A 10,018-nucleotide genomic window follows, 5' to 3' on the forward strand; every position below is an offset into this window, starting at 1 on the left:
ACATAATGTGGGTGAGGGGCAGGGGTGAGAGAAGAATGGAGGAACTTTAGATTATATAGAGGAAAATGAGAGGTGGGAGGGGACAGGGCATGAAAGATGATGAAATAAGAAAGACGTCATTAGCCTATGTACAAGTATGATTGCACAAATGATATGAATCTACATTGTGCACAACCATAGAAAAGAAAAGTTGTATACATTCGGGTATAATGAATAAAAATTCAGTCTGTACAAATGAAAACAAAATGAATTAAAAAAATTAAGAAAAGGAAAAAAGAAAGGAGAAGTAAGAACATCAGTGCAGAGAAAGTGAAATGGAAAGAAGAGGGAATGGTAAGGCTAGATCATAGGATTGACATTCTTGAAATTATGTTATATGCATAGACAAATATACCACAGGGAAACTTTCTATTCTTTAGGAAAAAAGTGCACAGGTATAAAACTTTGACAGACTTCATCCTTTTCAGTCTATATTTCAATAGTGATAACATAAAATAATTATTCCAAGTCTTAATAAGAAGGGAAGTAAGGAAATTTATTCATTAAGTATCTAAAATGTTTAGGCATATATTTGTATGTTTCAATACCTTATAATTGTAAAAGGATTGTGGTGATATAGTCTGATACCCTTTCCCCATTAACTCCAGAATCTTGGGAAAAGAATCCTAGAAAGATGCTCTCTCTGTCCAGAATATTCTCCCCCTAGACATTCAATGCCACATTTGGAAAGATCTTTACTGATTCTAGAATCCATTCACACAGCCATCCACATCAGAACTATATAAGTACTCCATGAATTTAAAAGAAGTGAGAATTTCATTTTCTTTCACTTCTTAATTAAAATGAATTTCAATTGTTTCAGAAGACTCTATTCTACAGTTCCTGCCATCCTTAACTCCACTCATTCCTTGTTATTGTATTATATCCTTTCTCTTCACTCTCTTACTCAATCTAGATATTTATTTTACTCTTCTTTAAAGAAGACTTCCTATTTTTCTCCCTTCTCACCTTCAGATTCAACTAGCTATTCGTTTGGTTTTCTTTCTGTTTCTTTCCTTCCCCAATATAATACCTGACAATTGTTTACTCCCACCAACTTCCACACATCTCAATCCTACACATATGTTTCTCTTGGTCTCTCATACTTACATGCCATTGTGAACTAGTAGGGACCTTATATTTCTTTCTAGGATTATTGTCATCATTATGAGGATATGGGAGATGTTTGCTAAAAAATGGGTGGGAAAAAAGTATGACAAGCCATCTTACATTTGTGTCAGGTGAGGAGGAGGAGGAGGAGGAAGAGGAGGAGGAGGATGGAGGAGTCCCATGCAAGGTCTTTACTTTGATGTGTCTAGCATGAAGGGCTGAAACCACATGTTTTGCTTCACTTTCAGAATTATTGTTGTCATAAAAGGCTCGATCCTCTTCTCTCTTAGAGACACATTTTGCTTTTATAATAAAACAAAGTAAAATATACATGAAACTCTCTATAATTTCAAGTCAACAAACAGCACAACAATGGGCAGTCTTCAAAGAGATTACCATCATTCCTTAATTGCCAGGAATTTTCATATACTTCTCCTTCACGAACATTCTAGAAGGGAAAAAAAAAAACAGAAACAAAACATGATAAGTTCAATGAGTAAGCATTCAGTACACTTTCTTCTCACCAGCGCACAGATCATTTTCTGAAATTAACCATATCTTAGGTCACAAAACAACTCTTAGTGCCTATGAACCATTAGAGATAGTCCTTGCACACAATTGGATTATAAGGGTGTAAAATTAGAAATCAACAATATAATGAAAAAATAGAAGCTACACCAATCCCTCTAGACTAAAGAATGCACTATTGCATGATCAATGAATAGCAGAGGAAACCATGGATGAAATTTAAAAATACTTAAAGGTGAATGAGAATAGCAACACAACATATGCATATCGCTGAGACACTCTGAAGGTGTTCTCAGAGGAAAGTTCATAGCACTGATGTCATTCATTAAAAGAACAGAAAGTCTCCAAACAAATTACCTAATATTACACCTCAGGACCCTGAAAAAGGAAGAACAAACCAAAACTAAAAGCAGCACAAGACAAGAAATAAGTGAAAATCAGAACCAGAATCTATGAAATGGAAACAAAAAAGTTTCAAATGAATCAATGATACACAAAAGTTGATTCTTTGGGGAAAAAAATGATAAAGTTGACAAACCCTTTGCCATACTAACCAGAGAAAGAAGGAAAAAGCTTAATTGTCTAAATTATGTGACTTAAAAGTAAATATAACCATGGACAACATCAAAATACAGACGATAATAAAAAACTATTTCAAAAACTTATAACCCAATCAAATAGAAAATCATGAAGATACTGACAAATTTCTAGAGAAAGATTATCTACCAAAATTAAGCCTGGAAGACATAGAAAATTTAGACAGATCAATTTCAAACAATGAAATTCAAGATACTATCAAAAGCCTCGCAACAAAGAAAAGCCAGGACCCAATGGAATCTCAGCTGAGTTCAACCAGACCTTCAATGAAGAACTAATAAAAATCCTTTTCAAAATATTCTATTGAAAAGAAAAGGACAGGGTCCTTCTAAACTCATTTTATGAAGCTGGGATCACCCTGAGTCCAAAATGAGATGAACACACATCAAAGAAAGAAAATGTCAAGCCAAAGTTCTGGAAAAAAAAAAAAAGTTCTGAATAAAATACTGGTACAACTCATACAAAAACACATTAAAAAGGTAGCACACCATGATCAAGTAGGTTTCATCCCAGGGATAAATGGTTGATTCAGCATATGGAAATCAATAGATGTGATTCCCTACATCAATACACATAATGATAAGAATCACATGATTATCTCAACAGATTCAGGAAAAGCATTTGACAAAATGAAAGTTGAAAACACAAGAAAAACAAGGGACAGTAAAAACATTCCTCAACATTTCAAAAGATATTTACTCTAAAACAAAGGCACACACAAATCTAAACAGAGGAAAACTGAAAGCATTCTTCCAAAAATTGAAACAAGACAGGGATGCCCTCTTTGACCACTTCTGTATAACATAGTCCTCATCACTCTAGCCAGAGCTATTAGGCTAGAAAGAAAAAGGATTCAAATAGGGAAATAAGAATTAAACCTAGTGATGTGATTCTCTATGTAGAAGAGCAAAACACTGCACCAGAAAAATTCTAGAACTCATGAACACATGCAGAAAACTAGCAGGATACAAAATTAACACCAATAAGTCAACTGCATAAGAGTAAATTGAAACAGTTCATGACCACTAAGGAAGCATTTCTGAAGGTACTCAAAAGAACCCCATATGTAAAAGAAGATGAAAATGAGACAATAGAGCATGAGAAAGAAAAAATATCACTAGAGAGGGCAGGCAAATTTGAATTATGAGCAAATCCAATACAAAAAATAAGGTAAAATGACACAAAGACATACATACCACTCTACCTTTCATACTGAATGTAAGAGGGCTTCATTCATCAATTAAAAGACAATAAGTGGAATACAGAATTAAAGACATCAAGACTCAACTGTGTAGAGTTTATCTGACAGCAGTCACTGACACCATGATCTAAGTAAGCCAAACAGTCTGAACAGAGAAACTGAGGTAATGGCAAAGACTCACCATGGAATGAAGGTTTTTGTAGCTGTTGAGGCTGAGTTTGAACTGAGAGGAGGCCTCATTCTGACATGCATCCCAGAAAACTGTGATGTGAGCTCTCCGGCGCTGCCTTGCCTCATGCTGTGTGCTGGAGCTTGCCATTCCCCCAGTCCTTTGTCTCAGACCTGTTGCTGGGCAGAATTGCTTAGGCATACTTGGTTTGTTTATACTACCTGGACCCTCAACGTATAGTTCACCTATAGGCTGACTCTGTTATACTTTAACAAGCATGTTAACCTGATTGGATAAGGTGTCTATATATGTCCTGTACAACCCTAAATAAAATTAGATCCGTGCCTTCAGAGCTTGATCTCTGATGCCTGGGTAAGTGCACTGGGTAAGAGTAGGCATCGTTGCCCTCACCCTCAGCAAACCGGTCTCAGAACATCTACACAACTGTATCTTGTCTGCAGGAAATACTCATCATATTCAAAGAGACTCACAGAATGAAAAGATGGAAATGGTACTTCCATTTTATACAAAAGAAAGACAAAGGCAAGGATCAGTAGCTCCTCTCATATTTGCCAAAAGACTTCAAATCACCATGAACCATAGATGGCAAAAATATCACTACCTATTGGTAAAAGGAATAATCCAACAACAAGTTTTAATGGCTGTAAATATTTATGCAATGAACATCAGTGCACCCAATTTCATGAACAAAAACCACTCACTGTAAAGGGACAGAAGAGCCTAAGGAATATATATCAGTGTGGGTCACTTCAATATGCCATTCTCATTCAATATGTCATCCAGATTAAAAATCAACACTTCCTACAGAGATCAGATATACTGTTGATCAAAAGCACTTTGCAGATATCTATGGAATATTTCCTCAGACAATAGTAGAATACCCATTCATCTCATAAAATGTTCTCTAAAACAGGTTCTATATTGGCAATAAAATCTATTCTTAGCAAATACACAAAGCAATCAAAATAATTCCCTGCATATTATCTGATAATAATAAAATAACATTTCAAAACTACACCAACCAAAAAGACAGAATCAGTGCAATCACTAAGGGAATGAGCAATATGCTTTTGCAGGATGAATGGCACATCAAAGAAATCAGGGAAAGTATTAAAAAACCCTTAGTATCAACTGAAAAGAGAAACACATCCCAGAATCTGTGGGATACAATGAAAGCAGCACTGAAGATGGAAGTTTATAAATGTGACTACGTTCCAAAAACTCACAGGGATCGCAACTAAACTAACAACAGATAAATATTGAAGTCATAGGAAACAACAACCATCCAACTCCAAATTCAGAAGAAAGAAAGAAATTATAACTATTAGTACTAAAGTTAATGATTTAGAAAATGAATAAGCAATACAAAGGAAAAAAGAAACAAGGGGTTGGTTCTTTGAAAACATAAACAAGTTTGATAAACCTTGAACCAAACTGACCAAAGTAAACAAAAAGAAGATACAAATGAATAAATTTACAGACAAAAATGTGGATCTTGTGACAGAAGACTTTCTGAAACACAGAGGACCATTAAGAAGTATATAGAAAAGTTCAATGCCAATAAAAGTTAAATCCAAAGACCTGTTAGGGAGACTTCCATTATAAAAATCAGAAAACATAAAGAAAGAAATTTCTAGACATACATGATCGACAAAAATTGAGTCAAGAAAAGCCAAGAAATCGAAACAGACAAATAGCATGCTATTACATTGAAGAAGTAATGAAAAGCCTTCCACAAACAAATGCCCAAGACCAGACACATTTATGACTGAAATTTACCACACCATCAAAGGACAACTAAAACTGATGCTCCTCAAAAAATTACATGGGACAGAAGGAGGAGGAAACTGGCAAGCACATTCTTTGAGGCCAATATCATCATTATTGAAAAACTCATAAGAACATAACAAGGAAAAAAACTTACTGAATAACAACCTTCTTGAAGATCATATTTGCCAAAACCTCATGAAATGCTTTAAACAAATTTCAACAACACATTTAAATGATCATAAAACATCATAATATTGCCTTAAATCTAATAATTCAAGAATGGTTTGATACATGCAAATAAAAATTGCAGTACACCACAGAGAATCAAGGACAAAGATCTTATAATCATACCAATAGTTGCACAAAAGCCGGTGACAAAATTCAATGGTTCTGGAGGATCCAAGATGGCGAACTACAGGGAGGCTGTGTTCCTTGTCGCTCCGTAACTCTGGTTTCAAGCAGAGGATACTCAATTCTTCGTGAGGCAGTTTTTGCTGCTTATTGATCCCTTGCTGTTTACCCCACTTGTCTACTGTGATCACCTGGAGTCTGCCAACATATCAATGCCTTTTTTGAGTGCAGATTGCTCACTGGCAGGCGCCCATCATCTGCCATTTGCCTGCCTCTTACCTGTCCATCGCCTGCCTTACACCTATCCATCACCCACGGCCCAAGGTTCACCTCCCAATCGTCTGAGGACAGTCAGCAAACTGATTGCCAATCGCCAGCGGAGTGCCAGCTGCCTGCTGTTGCCTGGAATTTCACTGTGACAGTACCTGCAGGTTTGATTACATGTGGCTGCCGCCATTTTGAGACAACAGCCAGGCCTCATAGGACCCCTGGCCAGACTGACTGAGTCCTGTGTCTCCAGGATCACTCAGCCCTGACTGATCAATCCCTGCCTCCAGGGCCCTCACATTGACTGACTGCTCCCTGCCACCAGGACTCCCAGACCAACTGACTGCGCCCTATCACCGGGACCCCAGAGAGACTGATTACACCTGGCCTCTAGGATCCCGCAACCACACCAAACATACCTGACCTCCACAACCCCTGCCTGACCAACTGCACCTGCCTCCAGGACCTCTAGCCGACCACGTCCACACATAAAGCTGCAGCTCCCCATTTCCTAACACATTGGCAGGTCAGAGTGGCCATCTTGGATAATCCTGGAAGCCATAGCTCCCATCTTTAGGTGGGGCAAATCCCATCCTGAGAGCCTGCTGGAGCCTTGAAGCTCATTGTCAGGTACCTCTCATGCTTCAGACTACTTAAGACTTGGAGGATTCAATACTATATGACTGTTACAGTGTAGATTTCTTTTTTCCGTATTGAACAATTTTAAGTTTTTATTTCTTTACTTTTCTTGCTCTCTTTTCCTTTTGTATACCTGCTCTTCCCTCAGAGTCTCTTTCTCCCTTTTGGCATGCTAACATCCGATTTCTTTTGATTATACTCTCACACTTTCTATTATCTAGAACTTCTGTATATTCTTTTCTTATCCCACTAACAGCTAAATCCTACATCCCTCTGCATCCTCTTTGTCCTCCATAAGAAACTGTAGACCTTATTGCAAATCTATTTGTTATACTGAAGATAATATCTGAACTCCTTCTGTTTATTATGACAATATTGTTAATGTCCTAATAGGGGTTATTTGGTCTAGGATTGCATAGTGTCTGAATCAGGCACTGCTAATATTGATCTCCCCTTAAAGAAAAGGTTTTGGAAACCTATAGGGCCACTATAAGCCTAAAGGAGGGAATCTGCAATACCCCAGATCTGCACTGCTAGAGGGGAAGATACAGGAACAACATGAAAAAACAAGGGAAGAAAATGATCCACACAAATCTAGATTCTATATTAATAGAATCTAATGACAGTATGTTGGAAGAATTTTCAGAAAAGGACTTCAGATTATACATGATTAAGATGATTCGTGGAGCAAAGGATAAGATAAGAGAGCAAATACAGGCAATGAATGATAATACCAATAAGCAGTTGAAAGAACAACTGCAGGAAGCAAAAGATCATTTCAACAAAGAGATAAAGATTCTCAAAAAAACCAAATGGAAATCCGTGAAATGAAGGAAACAATAAACCAAATAAAAATACTCAATGGAAAGCATCACCAAAAGACTAGACCACTTGGAAGACAGAACCTCAGACAATGAAGACAAAATATTTAATCTTGAAAATAAAGTTGCCCAGAGAAGATGGTAAGAAATCATGAACAGAAACTCCAAGAACTATGGGACATCATGAAAAGACCAAATTTAAGAATTTTTGGGATTGAGGAAGGCACAGAGATACAAACCAAAGGAATTCACAACCTATTCAATGAAATAATACCAGAAAATTTCCCAAACCTGAAGAATGAAATGGAAAATCAAATACAAGAGGCTTACAGAACACCTAATGCACAAAATCACAACAGATCCACACCAAGGCACGTTATAATGAAAATGCCTAATATTCAAAATAAAGATAGGATTTTGAAGGCCGCGAGAGAAAAGCATCAGATTACACACAGAGGGAAACCAATACGGATAGCAGCAGACTTCTCAACCCAGACTCTAAAAGCTAGAAGGGCCTGGAATGACATATTCAAGCTCTGAAAGAATGTTGTTGCCAACCAAGAATCCTATACCTAGCAAAACTAACCTTCAGATTTGAAGATGAAATAAAATCCTTCCATGATAAACAAAAGTTAAAAGAATTTACAAATAGAAAGCCTGTGCTACAGATTGTTCTCAACAAAATATTCCAGGAGGAGGAAATGAAAACCAACAATGTAGGTCAGCAAAGGGAGGAACTACCTTAGAGAAAAACCCACTCAAAGCAGAAATCAAGCCAAGTTAAAACCAAAAATAAGCCCAAATGACTGGGAATACAAATCATATCTCAATAATAACCCTGAATGTTAATGGCCTAAACTCATCAATCAAAAGACACAGACTGGCAGAATGGATTAAAAAGAAAGACCCAACAATATGCTGCCTGCAAGACTCATCTCATAGAAAAAGACATCCACAGAGTAAAGGTGAAAGGATGGGAAAAAAACCTACCATGCACATGGACTCAGTAAAAAAGTGGGGGTTTTCATCCTTATATCAGATAAAGTGGACTTCAAGCCAAAGTTAGTCAGAAGGGATAAAGAAGGACATTTCATACTTCTTAAAGGAACCATAAATCAGGAAGACATAACAATAGTAAATATTTATGACCCAAACAATGGTGCATCCCTGTATATCAAACAAATCCTTCTCAATTTCAGGAATCAAATAGACCACAACACAATAATTCTGGGTGACTTTAACACACCGCTGTCACCACTAGATAGATCTTCCAATCAAAAACCAAACAAAGAAACCATAGAACTTAATAACACAATCAATAACCTAGACTTAATAGACATATATAGAATATTCCATCCATCAACAAGCAAATTCACTTTCTTCTCACCAGCACATAGAACCTTCTTGAAAATAGACCATATGTCATGCCACAAAGAAGCCCTTAGGAAATGCAAAAAAAATGGAGATACTGCCTTGTGTTCTATCAGATCATAATGGATTGAGAATAGAAATCAATGACAAAATAAAAAACAGAAATTACTCCAACATCTGGAGACTAATAAGCTATTAAATGAAACATGGATAACAGAAAACATCAGGGAAGAGATAAAAAAATTCTTAGAGGTCAATGACAACAATGATACATATATCAAAATCTCTGGGATACTATGAAAGCAGTACTAAGAGGAAAATTCATTGCATGGAGCGCATTCCAGAAAAGAATGAAAAGTCAACAACTAAAAGACCTAACATTACAGCTCAAAGCCCTAGAAAAAGAAGAACAGAATAACAGAAAAAGTAGTAGAAGAGAGGAAATAATTAAAATCAGAGCTGAAATCAATGAAATTGAAACAAAAGAAACAATTCAAAAAATTGACAAAACAAAAAGTTGGTTCTTTGAGAAAGTAAACAAAATAGACAAACCCTTACCCACATTAACAAAGAGAAGGAGAGAGTACACTCAAATTACTAAAATTCATGATGAAAAAGGAAATATCATGACAGACACCACTGAGATACAGAACATAATGAGAAGCTCTTTGAAAATCTGTATTCCAACAAAATGGAAACTACCGAAGACGTTGACAAATTTATAGACATGTGCCCCTCCCAAGCTGAACCAGGAGGACATACACAATTTAAATAGATCAATATCAAGCAATGAAACAGAAGAAGCCATTAAAAACCTACCATCCAAGAAAAGCCCAGCACCAGACGGATTCTCAGCCGAGTTCTACAAGACCTTCAAAGAAGAACTCATTCCAATACTTCTCAAAGTATTTTAGGAAATATAAAAGGAGGGTACACTACCAAACTCATTCTATGAAGCTAATATTATCCTCATACCCAAACCAGACAAACACACATCCAGGAAAGAAAATTTTAGATCAATATCACTGATGAATATAGATGCAAAGATTCTTAACAAAATATTGGCAAACTGTATCCAAAAACATATTAAGGAAATTGTACACCACAATCAAGTGGAGTTCATCCCTGGAGTGC

This window comes from Sciurus carolinensis, unplaced genomic scaffold (genome assembly GCF_902686445.1).
Source record: "Sciurus carolinensis unplaced genomic scaffold, mSciCar1.2, whole genome shotgun sequence".
In the NCBI taxonomy this organism is placed as follows: domain Eukaryota; kingdom Metazoa; phylum Chordata; class Mammalia; order Rodentia; family Sciuridae; genus Sciurus; species Sciurus carolinensis.